The 16,510-nt window shown below is 45.2% G+C and overlaps 1 long non-coding RNA gene across 1 annotated transcript; it reads right to left on the reverse strand.

The window, feature by feature from the left end:
- Positions 1–12,886: 12,886 nt before the first annotated feature.
- LOC133746039 (uncharacterized) lies at positions 12,887–16,110 on the reverse strand. The gene is made up of 3 exons (XR_009863918.1): positions 15,457–16,110; positions 14,872–14,932; positions 12,887–13,827 (listed from the first exon to the last, which is right to left on the reverse strand). It is a non-coding gene; the product is annotated as an uncharacterized LOC133746039 (long non-coding RNA).
- Between the last annotated feature and the right edge of the window lie 400 nt (positions 16,111–16,510).

Raw genomic sequence — 16,510 nt, forward strand, 5'->3', positions numbered from 1 at the left:
ATTTTCTAAAAAGACTAAGTCAAAAATTAAATTAACAACAACAATTAAAAACAAAGAAATAAAAATAAAAGAGAGATAGGTTTGGGTACTAGGGATCACTCTCTAGCAATTTCAATGCAACGAACACATTTCAAGCAAACAAACATATTTTCATGAGAACCATATCCCGTACTTAATGCCGGTCAAGGCCACTAAGCCGAATTTCCTTAAGGGTATTCACATTTTCGGTTAGGACAAATATGAACTCTCTAATTCATGAGTTAGTACCTTAGTAGGGCTACCAAAACATGAACTAAAGGCCTAGAGCCCTAGAAATTAGGGATTTAATCATGCAATAGTTACAACCTAAAATTTAACGATTGCTTAGTTCTCTACCTAATTCCGGTTAAGGTCACTAAGTCAATTTCTGTTATTTGGTATCCATTCTTCCGATTAAGGCAAAAATGAACTCTCTAACCCTAATCATTATGCCTTGTTAGAGCCACAACGTCTAGGATTAAAGGCGAAGGGCACAAGAAAATAGAAACTTAGGCAATCATTCATTCTCGATTAAGCAACTACTTGACACACCACACTAATTACATGAAGCTAGTGAACAAAAGAACCACCAATTGTATCACACATCACAAATCTCAAAACATAACAAAGAGAATGGTCAATTCCCTAAAATTTATGCATCAAGAATCAATTAACATAGTAATTAGAGTGCACCCATATGAAAATACATTGTTTATCACTTAAAAAATATGTTCATTACATCAAAATTGAGCTAGAGTTAGAAACCCTAGCTCCCAAAAGTAACTACTCACAACCCATATTCATGAACATCAAAATTACAAAATTCAAATAGCAAAGAGTAGAAAAGTGTAGGAGAAAACAAAGATAAGTCACAAATAGCTATGAAGCTAGCATGACTAGCCTTGAATTACAACCCCACTGTTGATATCACTTATACCACATACCGCCAAGCATAAGCAACGACCTCTTAGGTAGGCCCCGCGACATGGCTAGTCCCGCCTACGACATGCATCCGGTAGTCCGACACCCGGGCTACCTCGCTATGGTGGAGGTCAGCTGGTACCTCGTAGGGAGGCCACCCTCCCATGCTCTCCAAGAGGCTTTAAGAGAAGCAATATATGTATTATTGTCCCACATCGAGGATATGTAAATAGAGTGGGACTTCTCTTAGCTATAAAGGGAAGTCCTCCCCTTCTTAGAGAGGATGGATCCATGATCCCTATACTTGTATCACTACAAAGGTCACTTGGCCTCACTCATAGTAAACTATCTAAGTGGACGTAGCCTTGCCTCAAGAGCAAGGTGAACCACTATACATGCGGTGTTATCTCTCTCTCTCTCTCTCTCTCTCTCCCCACCATGATCCACACACACTTCCTGTTCCGTATTCTTCAGTAGAAACATTGGCGCTAGAAGGAGGGGCCCTAAGTTTGGGTAACGAGCCTCCGACCTTGAGCAAGGGTCATGTACGGGTACATAAGCTTCCAGGTACCAGCAACCCATCCCGGAGATAGGTACCACCACTTGAGATGCTTCCGGCACCCGACACCCTTCCAGGTACCAGCAACCCATCCCGGAGATAGGTACCACCACTTGAGATGCTTCCGGCACTTGAGATGCTTCCGGCACCCGACACCCTTCCATGTACCAGCAACCCATCCCGGAGATAGGTACCACCACTTGAGATGCTTCCGGCACTTGAGATGCTTCCGGCACCCGACACCCTTCCAGGTACCAGCAACCCATCCCGGAGATAGGTACCACCACTTGAGATGCTTCCGGCACTCGACACCCTTCCGGGTACCAGCAACCCAACCCGGAGATAGGTCTCCTTCACCAACTCCTATTCTCTTGAGTAACAGAGACACTCCGGGAACCAAAAAAAAAAAACAGGGGGAGAAGAGAGCTTCGCTCCCCAACACTTCATCTCCCCAGTTGCCCATGCATCTGCAGCGGTACTTTGCCTATTGCAAACTCAGCGGTATCTCTCACCAAAAAAAAAACAAACAAACTCAAAGGGTGATGGATCTACTCTGGACACCCGACCCACCCCGGTGACTCACCCTCAGCGTGACAACTTCTATCGAAGGGTCCCGTCCGGGACAAGCCAGTTCGTCACCTTCCGAACTGATCTGAACTGGTATGAATGCATCCATGCACGAGCAGTTTCGAATACGACCCGAGTCAAGGAGCCATCTTTCCGGCACTTTGGAGTACTTGCACATTCGGGGACCTCTTTAACTTCTTCCCCACCTGGATCATCACCGACCGGGACCTCTTTGGTTTTCGACCCGGCACTCCAACTCTGATGCAACAACCATCCGGAGATCCATGGACTTCCTCATCCCAGAATCTTCTGTCCGGGTGCTCTACCTAGAGAATTGCCAGAACTGTGCATCGCTCCCAGCAGTACTCTTCAAAGTCGAGCAAAAGTTAAGTTTTCATCTCTTGGCATTCTTCAAAGTCACCGGTACTTATATGCCTATATGTCTACTGCTCATGCAATTACTGCTGTTTCTCTTTCAAAGCGAAAACACGACTACCACTTCTTTAGATAAAATATTTATCAGTGGTACGTCCGTACGTGTACATTTTCAACCACGCAGCATGATCACACCGCAGCATTGCTCACCACGTATGTTGGTATTCAAATATAGCAACTGTATATATCTTATCCCATCAAATGTTCCCTTTCATTAATTATTAAGTTAAACCACAACGTGGTGCACATACACAAGCTAGTGCTATAACATGGATGCCACACGGTAAACATGTTGTGGTCGTTGTCAAATATGCATGTGATTCTTTTTTCCCGGATATATCAAGTTCAAACATCAAAGTATGATTCATGGCTTCATATCACGTATGCATGACTATCATCTAAAGGTACACCTGTCAAGCATGGTCCTCCTAGAGTTACACACACAACTATAAAATGCAATACCTCTTTACCTCACGTATCATGACTCTTATCAATTGTCATAACCACATTGATTTAGATCTTTAGCAAAATTATCACTCCTCATAATTATATATTTTTACTAGCCACCAACGGGGCTAACATCTATTTTCTATTTTGAGGAGTCTCGATCACTCGATCCGGATATATCACTTACACATTCTAAGGTGATGCTACTCTCCAAAATATAGCCACCTATATTTGGACAAGTACAGTTTTCTTACAATATTTGCATCACTCTCAGACGGCTCCAAGTAAGTTCTCACTTATGCTCTTCCACTTTAAATTAATGCAATGCTTTACATGCTTCAATAGCAATTACTATAGTCAAAGCATGTCTACAAAACGCATTAATTTTCGATATCATATCTATTGTGCCTATGTATTAATGTCAAACGTTAATTTAATTGACTATCAATTAAAATTGCTACATATACACATATGGCACTAAATTAGTGTCAAATACGGCACTTAAAATCCTCGCCCCGAGCGAGGTACCCTCAAGGGGTAAGTCAAGGTCAAATGCTTGTGTAAATCTCCTCCTATCATGCGAGGCTAATATCGTCATTCTACCCGGGGCTACGCCACCGGGTACCGGAAGCCAAAGCCACCGGACACCCCAACAAGGTTACGATGCTCAAAGTCATAAATCTACCCGGGGCCACGCCACCGGGTAAAGGACGCCTACTGGCCCTCATTCAACCCCATTGGGTTAAGGAGGCTCAAACCCTCATCAATCCCACCAGGATCACAGGCTCACTCACCTCATCGGGTACATGAGGCCTCGGGCCTATCTACTCCACTAGGTATACGAGTCAGCCCGACCCTCATCGGGTACCGGAGGCCCAATGCCAGACACCCTCATCGGGTACCGGAGGCCCAAGGCCATAATACCCTATTGGGTACGAGACACCTAGCTCTCAATTAAATCCTCTACTCGAACGAGGTATCCCAACGGGATCACTAAAGGGTAGCTCCCTTACAAAAGCCAAGGTCCAGTCCCTTGCATCCAAATCCTTGCCCCGGGCGAGGTACCATCAAGCCCTCATCCTACCCTATCGGGTACTAGAGGCATCAAGCCCTCATGCTATCCTATCGGGTACGAGAGGCATCAAGCCCTCATCCTACCCTTCCGGGTATCAGAGGCATCAAGCCCTCATGCTACCCTATCGGGTACGAGAGGCATCAAGCCCTCATGCTACCCTATCGGGTACTAGAGGCATCAAGTCCTCAATCTACCCTATCGGGTACTAGAGGCATCAAGCCCTCATGCTACCCTATCGGGTACTAGAGGCATCAAGCCCTCATGCTACCCTATCGGGTACGAGAGGCATCAAGCCCTCATCCTACCCTTCCGGGTATCAGAGGCATCAAGCCCTCATGCTACCCTATCGGGTACGAGAGGCATCAAGCCCTCATGCTACCCAATCGGGTACTAGAGGCATCAAGTCCTCAATCTACCCTATCGGGTACTAGAGGCATCAAGCCCTCATGCTACCCTATCGGGTACGAGAGGCATCAGGCCCTCATGCTACCCTATCGGGTACGAGAGGCATCAAGCCCTCATCCTACCCTTCCAGGTATCAGAGGCATCAAGCCCTCATGCTACCCTATCGGGTACTAGAGGCATCAAGCCCTCATGCTATCCTATCGGGTACGAGAGGCATCAAGCCCTCATGCTACCCTATCGGGTACGAGAGGCATCAAGCCCTCATCCTACCCTTCAGGGTATCAGAGGCTCTGGTCCTCAATCTACCCTTCCGGGTATCAGAGGCTCTGGTCCTCATTCTACCCTTCCGGGTACCAGAGGCCCAAGTCCTCAATCTACCCTTCCGGGTATCAGAGGCTCAAGTCCTCATTTACCCTTCCGGGTATCAGAGACCCAAATCCTCATTCTACCCCATCGGGAACCATAGACCCAAGCCCTCAGAAAACCCCACTTGGTACCGAAGGCGGGGTAAGCCAAGGTCCAGTCCCTTGCTTTTGAGTCATCTCACCTCCCGAGCATTCTCTATACTTGGGGGACTTATTCATACCACTTATCACAAGTGGAGGTAGTACCCGATCGGGACTATCATTGAGCTTCACGCTCATACTTTCGTGTTATGATCTATTAATGGAAGTATTGAAATTTTTCACCTATTGTTGATCGCAACAATTAAATTTCTTTTACATCCCATTAATAAGACCATAGGACAAAACTCACACCCGCTCAACATGAGCAAGCTCATCTCTTACGTTCCCGTTACACATGAGCCGAACAATCAGGTTATGGCTTATACGTTCGGGTTAAGTAAGTTAGAGATCCTTCCTCTAAACCTATACTTGGGGGACTATCATGGTCACGCCAATCTCGCTAGTATTGTCAATGGTTACTTCGATACCGGAGCTTCATTCTTAGCCTTACCAGCTTCGTCTACCATAGGCCTAAATCCAAATTCTTGTTTTACTACGTAACTTGGGGGACTCGGCGAGTAACAACACTCCCGATCCTAACACATATGTATCACGTGCATACAACATTACATATCATTATGTGTCATCGTGTTCATCACACATCTATGCATCATATGCACTTCGTTATACTATCATAACACATACATTTTCGACTTATACGTCGTATGTCAAACATTACATAATATGTGCATACACACATTGTGTAACATGCATCTCACATAAACATCCATGCACCTTGATGCATTTGACTCAAATGTCACTTCGATTGCCCTAGCGCAATCAATATGCTTTTTGTGCACTCTTATCTTATTTGCAGGTACTAGCTTCATGAGGGCCCCGGGGCACCAACATACCCGTAGAGTCCCTTCTTACTTACGGAATTGGGGGACTAGTATGGGTATGGCGTTCAACAAGGTCATCACTCATACTTGGCGGCATCACATTTAAACTCCCCAACCAAGAAGCGCCTCTTACTCGGGGACTTGGGGGACTTGTTGATATCACTTATACCACATACCGCCAAGCATAAGCAACGACCTCTTAGGTGGGCCCCGCGACATGGCTAGTCCCGCCTACGACATGCATCCGGTAGTCCGACACCCGGGCTACCTCGCTATGGTGGAGGTCAGCTGGTACCTCGTAGGGAGGCCACCCTCCCATGCTCTCCAAGAGGCTTTAAGAGAAGCAATATATGTATTATTGTCCCACATCGAGGATATGTAAATAGAGTGGGACTTCCCTTAGCTATAAAGGGAAGTCCTCCCCTTCTTAGAGAGGATGGATCCATGATCCCTATACTTGTATCACTACAAAGGTCACTTGGCCTCACTCATAGTAAACTATCTAAGTGGACGTAGCCTTGCCTCAAGAGCAAGGTGAACCACTATACATGCGGTGTTATCTCTCTCTCTCTCTCTCTCTCCCCACCATGATCCACACACACTTTCTGTTCCGTATTCTTCAGTAGAAACACCCACAAAATACCCAAATCTTGAATCTTGTAGAGATTGAGCTCCTTGATGGATCCTTGAAGTTTTGGGTGAGTAGCCCTTCAAATTCCTAAAATAAAAACTAAAGAAAATTTGGAAAATGAAAAATGGAGGAAGAAGATGGGAGAAGAGAGCAGCCCAAAGGGCTGCCTCTGTTTTTGGTACTGTGCGGCACTGCTAGCTCTAGGGTCCTCCAGATAGAGTATGATTATGCCTATATATATACAAGGGTGTGGCTGGTTGTGATTCTAAGGAGAGAGAGTAGAGCGAATGGACGGCCATGATTGAAGAAGAAGAAAAAATATATGGTCCGTGTCCCGTGAGGCTGGGATAGAAAGAAGAAAAGATCTTCTCTTTTCTGCTACGTGTCAGCTTGTAATTAGCTCAAGCTAATTGAACCACCATTGCTTAATTGCTGCACGTAATGGAAGCAGAATGTGGTTAATTAAGCAAATGGTTTGATTAATTAATGGTTTGATTAATATTAATTAATCAAACCAATGATTAATTAATCCAACTTCTTTTTCTTCAATTTTCTTCTCTTCTTCCTCGAAATTAAAATACTTCCGCACGCAACATCATGATTAGTGAAGTTCTGCTCTCTTGTTAGCGTCAACCACAATTGACTGGCATCGACTATTTCGTCCTTTTGTCGGAAACTCCAATTTGCTCCAATTTTGCACCATTTTCTCTAGTTTCCGCAACTCCGCTTCTTTTCTACAAAATAAATAAAAATGGATTAATTACATCATAATTGACTTAAGGATTAGCTTATTTATAGTGCTTTAGATACAATTACATGCATAGAAATGCATGTAATCAGGAACCTTTGTCCACGGAGGTTAGGCTTTTGACCAGCATATCGTCCACGTATACCTCCATGATAGTACCGATGACATCCGCAAACATGGAGTTGACAAGTCGCTGATAAGTGGCACTTGCATTCTTCAATCCGAAAGGCATGACCTGGTAACAATAGAGACCTTTGTCTGTGGTGAAAGCGGTGTGCTCCTCGTCTGCAGGGTTCATTCGAATTTGGTTGTACCTGCTGAACGCATCCATGAAACTGAGTAACCGGTACCTAGCAGTGGAGTCGATTAGTTGGTCAATTCGTGGGAGCGGGAAGCTATCCTTAGAGCATGCCCGGTTGAGATTTGTATAGTCTACACACATACGCCATGATCCCAGCGCTTTCTTTGGTACCATGACCACGTTGACCAGCCATCGGAGGTACGTCACTTCCCTGACAAAATTAATGGCCATTAACTTCTTCACTTCAACCTAGATAGCCCGATACTTATCATGCGTGAAGGCTCTGCGCTTCTGTCTTACCGATGCCGAGAAGGGAACAATGCTAAGGTTGTGCATGGCTATGTAGGTTGGTATACCGGGCATGTCCTCGTATGACCAAGCGAAAGCTAATGCATTGGAGCGAAGGAATGAGATTAGGTTTTCTCTGATAGCCGGGGCCAACTTGGTACCTGTACATACCACCTATATTACATACCGCCAAGCATAAGCAACGACCTCTTAGGTGGGCCCCGCGACATGGATAGTCCCGCCTACGACATGCATCCGGTAGTCCGACACCCGAGCTACCTCGCTATGGTGGAGGTCGGCCGGTACCTCGTAGGGAGGCCACCCTCCCATGCTCCCCAAGAGGCTTCAAGAGAAGCAATATGTACATTGTATCCCACATCGGAAATATAGAATAGATGGGGACTTCCCTTAGCTATAAAGGGAAGTCCTCCCCTTCTTAGAAGGGATGGATCCATGATCCCCTCACTTGTATCACTATCAAAGGCTACTTGGTCTCACTACATAGTAAAATATCTAAGTGGACGTAGTCTTGCCTCAAGGGCAAGGTGAACCACTATACATGCTTGTGTCCCTCTCTCTCTCTCCCTATCATGATCCACACTTAGTCTCGTTCCGTATTCTTCAGTAGAAACAGTACCTATCTTGACAATTCTGTCCGGGAATTCTTCAGATAACACGACTTCCTCGACGTCCTCCACGGCACCGGGCCGTTCTTCGTCCGAGTCTGTATCATCTCTGGGGTCCTCGTACCTGTCCGTGAGAAGGTCGATGGCTACGGGCAACATTTCAGACTTTCCCTTGCCCCGAGATACCGACAAAGAATAGCATTGCCTTGCCGCAGCTTGATCACCCCGTATGGTCGCTATTCCCACTAGGGTTGGCACTTTCATCATGAGCATGTGGCCTGCAATGAATGTCTTTAAACGCCATAGTGCTGGCCGACCCAAGATAGCATTATAGGACGAAGCACAGTCGACGATAATGAACTCTGTTTTGATGGTTGAACAGTTTGGACTTTCTCCTACCATGATTGCTAAGTAATCTGATCCGAGTGGTTGGACGATATCTCCTAAAAAGCTAATAAGGGGCTCATTATCTTGTGACAGCTTGGCCCGTCCTCTGTTCAAGGCCTTGTACGCATCACGGAATAATACACTAACAGAAGGCCCGGTATCCACGAGCACCCGAGAAATTATGTAGTGGTCCATCTGGAGTGTGATCTGGAAGGGGTCATCATAGGGCATCTTAAGGTCAGCTTCTTCTTCCTGCAAGAAAGTGACGGACTTCCATTCAACGTCGCTTCCTTGCAGCGGGCTTTGTGGAAATTGAACACTTCCGGGTGGCCGAAACTAGAATTTTGCTTCTTCCGGGGAGGTAAATCCTTCAGGCCTCCACCGTGGATCGTGAGGATCCGGCCATATATGTCGATAGCTCCGATCTCTTTAGCGGGTAGGTACCACTGAAGCTTGCCCTTCTGAATAAGTGATTCGATCGTATTCTTTAAAGCCATGCAGAGGTTAGTATTGTGCCCGTCATCTTCATGGTATGTACAGAATCTGCCGGTATCCTGCTGGGTAAGTTTACTCTTCGGGAACTTCCTCAGTGGTGGTCCAAGTATCTCATATTTGTTCTCGTTCCAAATAGTTTCATACGAAGCGTTTAGGATAGTAAATACCTCGTACCGGGGTGGTGGTGGTGTTCGTGGGCCTTGCTGCGCCCTTTCTTCGCGGTGGGACTGAGTCGTCATGTAACCACTAGACCTGGACGAGGACTTTTTGCTCCTTTTGCTCGAGTTGTGAGGTGATCTTCCCTGATCATGCACCCACTCCCGCTTTCGTGGCTCATACCTGGCCACCGGGGCCGGGTTGGAGACCCTTCGTTTTGGTCTGACGTTATCCCCGTATGTTTCGAATTCGGCCTGGGCGTGTCTGTTGGCTGTGGCCATCAGCTCGTCGTAGCTAGCCGGGGGATGATGATTAATCCCGTAGAGGAACTCCCCGAGCCTTAAGCCTCTCCTGAAAGCCAGTTCGGCCAGTTCCTTGTTAAGGTCCCGGCACTTAGCGGTAGCCGCCTGCCACCAGTTGACGAAGGACTTCAACGTTTCATTCTCCCCCTGCCGAACCTTCAGTAGTCCCTTCGGGGTGTGTATCCCATCGGTACGTAGGATGAATCGAGCTACGAATTTGTCTGCGAGCTCCTTGAAATTCTCTACAGAACCGGCCGGCAGTTCGTAGAACCAACTCAAAGCTTCCCCTGATAATGTCTCCTGGAACATGTTACAACACACTTCATCTGTGTATCCCTTGGCGCTCGTCTGTGACCGAAAAGCCTGTAGGTGTTGGTACGGGTCTCCAATTCACGTATAGTCAATCTTCAGCGGCTTTGATATGTTCGACTGAATTGCGCCTCTAACCTGCTAGGTGAAAGTACCCGGACGGTATTCGTAAGTGGTCAGGGGCCGCCAGGTGTCCCTATTCTCTACTGTCTCTACCCTTGCCTGAAAGGCATGCAAGGAGTTGCTCACTTGCAAGAGCAACGCAGTGTTTGGATCAGTTACCGGTGACTCATTTGAGTTGGCTGGGGCAAAGGTGGTGGTGGCATATGCCTCAGGCTTTCCGGGTACAGATCTATCGGTATCTGGACGACACGGTGACCTCTTCCCGTGGACGGAGTTGTCGTGGTGCCGGTTATCCCCATAACTAGGGCAGCATTTAACTCTGTCGTTATCTAAGATGCTCTAGCGAGGGCCTGGGTGAGCGCCTCATTATGCTGGTGCCTTCGGTCCAGTGCCCGGGCAAGCGCAGTGTTTTCATCTTCCAGCTCCTGCAGTCTCTGTTGTGAGAGGAGGTTGGTCTCCCTATCGATTCTTTGTTGTTCCCAATCGATCTTGGCCTGTTCCCGGAAGGCTGCGATCTCTACTCGCATGGACTCCAATTCTGAGACCAGGGCCACCTGGTCCGGGTTGGCTGGTGGGTTGCTTGCATTCTACGGGTCCAAGAATCCAAGACCATGCGTTTCTCTTCCGACACTTGGCGTCCCTACCGATGAAGTGCCCGAAGAGAATATCAATGCTCTGGCAACACTTCTGCCCTCACCTGCCGTATCTTCCGGCTCAGTCATGATTCGAGACCCCCATCTGGCGCGCCAATGTTTCTGGTGGCTTTCAGACGGGTACCTCACACAGAATGCTATACCACCTGGGGTACCAATCCAACTCCTATATCCTATACCAAGAACACAACTTTAGAGGGGTAAACCGTACCGGACTGTTTACGCCTCTCCGATGCCTGAGTAAGATACTAATATATAAAGGAATCGAGTAACTAGTTGATCAAGGATTTATTACCCGTAAAAGGTGGTTGTGCTGATGCCTTTATACTCGAGCATGGGAAAGGATTTTCCTCTATCTTCGATGTGGGACGCCCTTTGTCCCTTTGTAGCTATATCAGCTTTCTGGTGTGTACTTAGATGGACTGTACTGATCAGGTTCGAACCCTTTTGTGCCCAGGGTGTCGTCCCTGACGCGCACCATCATGGTGGGATGTGAATCCGGCTCATAGCCTGGTACCTGGGTATTCCTACGGGCCTCAGCTGACAGTGTCAAACCTAGTGAAATACCAACTGGTGTGTACAACCACTTACATCATTATTTCGATCTAATTCAATACCTCTTGGAATTGAATTTCTTGGAAGCGATTACGCTCAAGAATTTTATATGTTTTCGTGGTAGCTTTTTCGCTCCAAAACTAACCCATTTTCTTGTTCTCTTTCAGGATTAGTAACCTGAACAAATTGGACTTTGCTCCATTGGGAACAACTGGCTCTGGATATCATAGGTGGGTTCGTGATGTCCGCCAGCATCTCAAGGCCGATGGAAAGGATACGATTCTCGAGCCTAGCCAGGACATGCTAACTGTTGAGCAAGCTCAAGATTTAGAAGCAAATAGAGCTGCCTTAGAGGCAAATAAGGTGAAAGCCATCATCCTAATGACTCGTCATATGGATTATTCGCTCTAGTACGAGTGTATGAATGAAGAAGACCCCAGAAGGCTGTGGGTCTCACTCGAAGAAAGATTTGGCAACGTCCGTGACTCCCTGCTTCCTGACCTAGAAGTGAGATGGCATAGCCTCCGCTTCTGTGATTTCAAGTCAGTTCTTGACTACAACTCAGAAGCACTTCGCATTAAATCCTTAATGGAATTCTGTGGTAAAGAGATCACAGATGCTGTGTTAATTGAGAAGACTCTCTCTACCTTCCCCGTCTCTGCATTGATGGTTGCTAAGACTATCGAATTGATGATACTGCAGGACGGATCACAAGGTTTCATGAGCTTATTGGAGCTATGAATGTCGCTAAAAAGCATGACAACATCCTTGTGAAGAACTATAATTCGAGATCCGTGGAAACATAGCATATTCCGAAATCCAATTATAGTCGTGCGGTTTTTAGTATGAACTTTTATTTTCATTCTAAAAGGCATTTCAAAATTTAGTGAAACTTGTGGCACTGCCAAAACTCTAGACTTCCCTTTATATATAGAGATATATACATTCGGATATGGAAATGGATATAGCTTCAACAATGTCAATGTCAGATCTTGAGTACCCCGAGTTTGATAACCATTGGAGAGTAAGTATTATGAATGAGTTGCGCATTTTATCTACCAAAAATTATCCTTGGATATTTAAAAAAAAAAAAACACAATTACCCCTAACTCTAGAAAAACAAAAGCTCTCTTTTGCTCTCTTTGATGTTCTCTTTGTTTATTCATTTTTACAGAGGTACTTGTGTAACATCGGAGATCAAACTCGGAAAATATCAATTAGAGCAATAGTAAAGATTCGTTTTTGTTTTGTTTTTTTTTTTTGTGTGTGTGTTTCAGGCACAATGAAGGCCGAACCATAACCTTTATGTCTCAATAGTACCAAATATTCTCCCAAATTAAATGAATGATAGATTTTTGTTTTTCTTATTCAGCCCATTGTCATATGATAGAATTTTCAACCAGAGCAAACTATACAAGATATCAGAGTCCGGGCCTATGGCATAAAGAAAGATACATTTTGGGCCTACAAAGCCCATTCAAAACTCCACCAAGAATTAAAAGAATATTTTGTTTTGTTTTCCATTTTCCAGGGAGAAATGAGTATAGCACAATTTATTACTTTATTATAAACTTGACAAAAGCGCTTCAAACTATTGAAAAGTCCTTGACAACGTTTGGCACTTGGTTCAAAAGATGGGATGTTGTGACATTACAAAATGCTCATTGCACCCCATTGGTCTAACTACAATACCCTTTGACTAATGTCTTTACTCTTAAGTAGTGTAGTGAGTAGATAAGGTGTAGTGAACTATACCAAGGTAGAAATAATTGCACCCTTTTTTATGTATTAGGAACATAAAAACTACATCAAAGCATAAAAACTACATTAATTAAACATGGCCCTTTTTTTATGATAACCAACGGATCATATATATTCTCTTCGGTCTTGAGCGCCGAGAGCGAAAAACAAGAAAAAACCCTAGCCGTCTTTGCACTCGTCCGGCGGCCCTCCGCCTCGGCGTCGTCATTGACCTCGTCGGCGCGTTGTGCGTGCAGCCAGACGGGTCTGATTGTCTGTCCATCAGGGACGGGTCAAAGGTGAGATTGTTTGGCTCTCAATCAGAGTGGATCCGGTCTGGATTGCTGGGATTTGAGAGACGTGGTTGAGGAGATCGTGTCTGATGGCGAGCGGTGGTCTGGTGCTCTTTGGTGGGGTCGGCGGATGAAGCTGCTGTCGCGGGGCTGGCCGGAAGTCGCTGGTTTAGGAGCACGGTCGGGATCGTGCGCAGTCAATAGCAGAGGGACGATGGATGACCTGTGACAGGACCCGCCCCGAATTTCACCCTGAAATCCGAGGTGGCCCTGCGGGGCCCACCTTAGAGATAACTCTACCGAGAACTGGTCGAGTCACCCCTAAAGAGGACTACCCAAAATAGTAACCCACAATAGATCAGAGCCAAACAAAGAAGCGCGGAAGCTATTCGTCAACTATGCCTCGATCCATGTACGCCCGACCTCAACTAATAGCGCCTGCAAACTGGGCATTAGAAACCGAAAGGCCCAGGGGAAAGTAGACGAAAAACGTTAGCGTGAGTGGACAAAAATAAACAATTTAAAATAAGAAGGATTTCATACTTTCCCACATTTATTCCTTTAAAAACTCGATGCATGCACAAATGGTAAAACACATTTAGCTTTAAAACCAAGAATTTCAAAACGATAAACCGACTAGCCTCGCTAGTCACAACATTCGAAAAATATATCGTAAAACCGAAATCTCGTTTCTCAAAAAGATAAGACCAGCCCCGCTGGCTACAGTGAAAATCGGACTAGCCCCGCTAGTCAAGCAACGATAAAATATGGGGAAGAAGTTTCACCATACGAAAGAAGGGAGCCTCCCAGGCTCGGGTCGGAGTGTCCCACACTCTGGAGCATCCCATGCTCTGCTCTTACTCACCCACAAACACATAGTAAGCAGGGAGGAGTACTAATAGGCTAGCTAGCAATAAATATGACGACCCAGGTATGGCGGGTAAAAACTAATAAAATCCAATAAATCCTTAAGGCTTCCCCATGTCCCACGAATAAAGAAAACACGGGTACGATTCCCAACCGTACCCGGAAATTCTCGTAAAACGTCGTATAAATCAACAGCGTGTCCCACACGCTAAGAAAATAATTAGATCATCAACAAGGCATTCCCAATGCCAAAACCGAAAGTCGATAGATAAATAAGAAATAACTGCATCGAAATCCCATTTCGAAAAGCTTTCCAGAAATCTCAAAACAACGAATAGAAATATAATTAATTCCGGAAATCACCTCGGAAAAATAATTCGTCCAAATTCAACATCAATTATAAATTCGAATCCGAGCATAACAAATTAATAATCAAAATTCACAACCGGTATAAATCATAATTACTTCATGAAAATCATTATTGAAAGCAAATCCACGAGATAAATTGAAATCAAATTCCAAAATCAATTCATATGCTCGGAAAATAATATGTTAATTAAATAAAGCATACTTTAATAAATAAATGCATGCATCACTTATTTGAAAATAAAAGTCCACTCACAGTACTAATGGGCGACCACGCAAACGAGTTCCTTCATCTAGCCGTAGCTCGCAACATTGCCCTGTACACAATTATATTTCCGTAAACGGCAATTCGAATAAAATAAATACGAACCTAAACGAAACCCGAAAATCTCTATCTCCAATACTTCTCAAATTCCACCCAAATCTCTTCCACAACACCAATTCCTCAATCTACATATTCCACAATGAAAACGAGGGAAATCCAACGGCCGGATTTCCCACAATTCCATCACAAAACTTCAAACTTCGGAAATTCACAAACAATTCCAAACTCCTCCAAAATTCACCAAACTTCACATACAAGCTCTATGATAATTATAGAATTTAACTAGCCAGAAAAAGAAATTAAAAAGCTACCCTAGCCGCCGCTACCGCCGCCCACAGTGGCGGCGCCGCCGCCACCGCCACCAGCTCCGTTGGCCACCAAACTTTGGCAGCAGCACCTACTCAACGGACCCAACGTTTTATTCAACTACCACTAAGCCAGAAAACGTCTAGAACTAGTTCAACAATTAAGGTAAACATTGAACCCGAAACCGTGAATAGTGCAAGAATTTCAAACCTTCAATTCTTCCTCCACGCTTCAAATCGCTGCAAAATATTTGGGGAGCATCATCTACATCGCAAGGCGCTTCCAAATGATTATGGTTCGTCGCCGGAGGTGGCCGGAATCGGGAGAAACTGGCGTTGACCACTTCTGCTACAGTGAAACTTCCACAGCTCGATGCGTCATTTTCCGGCCAAGCCGCCATGAGCCATCACCGCAGGCACCAAGAGGAGGTCGAGACGAGTCCGTAGCCACCGGTTTTACGCTTTTTGGTGGCCGGAAAGAGAAAGCAACCGGAGTTGCAGAGGTGAGAGAGAGAGAGCAAGAGCTCGGGGACGAGAGAGAGAACACGCGGGGGAAGAGAAAGAGAAAAAGAAAAAGTTACCGGCCACAGTGAAAAATTCAAATATATACTACTTACCATGAACAGTAATTTTCACATTTTTGCTTATAACTTTTGCATACGAGCTCCGATTTTTACGTACCACATATGTACGCGCTCGGTTTAACGTCCCCTACAACTTTCATGAAGAACATTTTCTCAAATTTTGACCCGAACAAAAAGTCAATTTTTAGGGCCACTAAAAGCACTAAACCGAAAGTAAAAGTGAAAGTAAAGGTCGTTTACCGTCCAAATGACTAGTAAACAGGTAAATTGAGATACGGGACGTTACAATCTCCCCTCCTTATAAAATTTCGCCCTCGAAATTCACACGGACAAATAGCAACTACACACGTCCCCAAATGTCACTTACATAGCCGATCACGTCATATAACGCATCTTCCGAAACTCATCGTCAGAACCGATATCTCACAGCTTAACCCATTACCACCAGTAATAGCACCAAAATATTAAGACCACTCAATTCCTCCAAAGCAATCCTCTACATGTATTAAACTCAAACAACAAACAATTTTCCCGGACGACAAAACACCATTCACCAAGTCTTCCATAAACGGTATCCATGATAGAGAACAAATGGCACTCGTCCAATATCTTGTATCAAACACCACAACACTCGGATCCGAAAGTGGTCCCACCACATAACGATCCAATTTCCTCGAATTA

The sequence above is a fragment of the Rosa rugosa genome, chromosome 4, assembly GCF_958449725.1.
Source record: "Rosa rugosa chromosome 4, drRosRugo1.1, whole genome shotgun sequence".
Classification (NCBI taxonomy): domain Eukaryota; kingdom Viridiplantae; phylum Streptophyta; class Magnoliopsida; order Rosales; family Rosaceae; genus Rosa; species Rosa rugosa.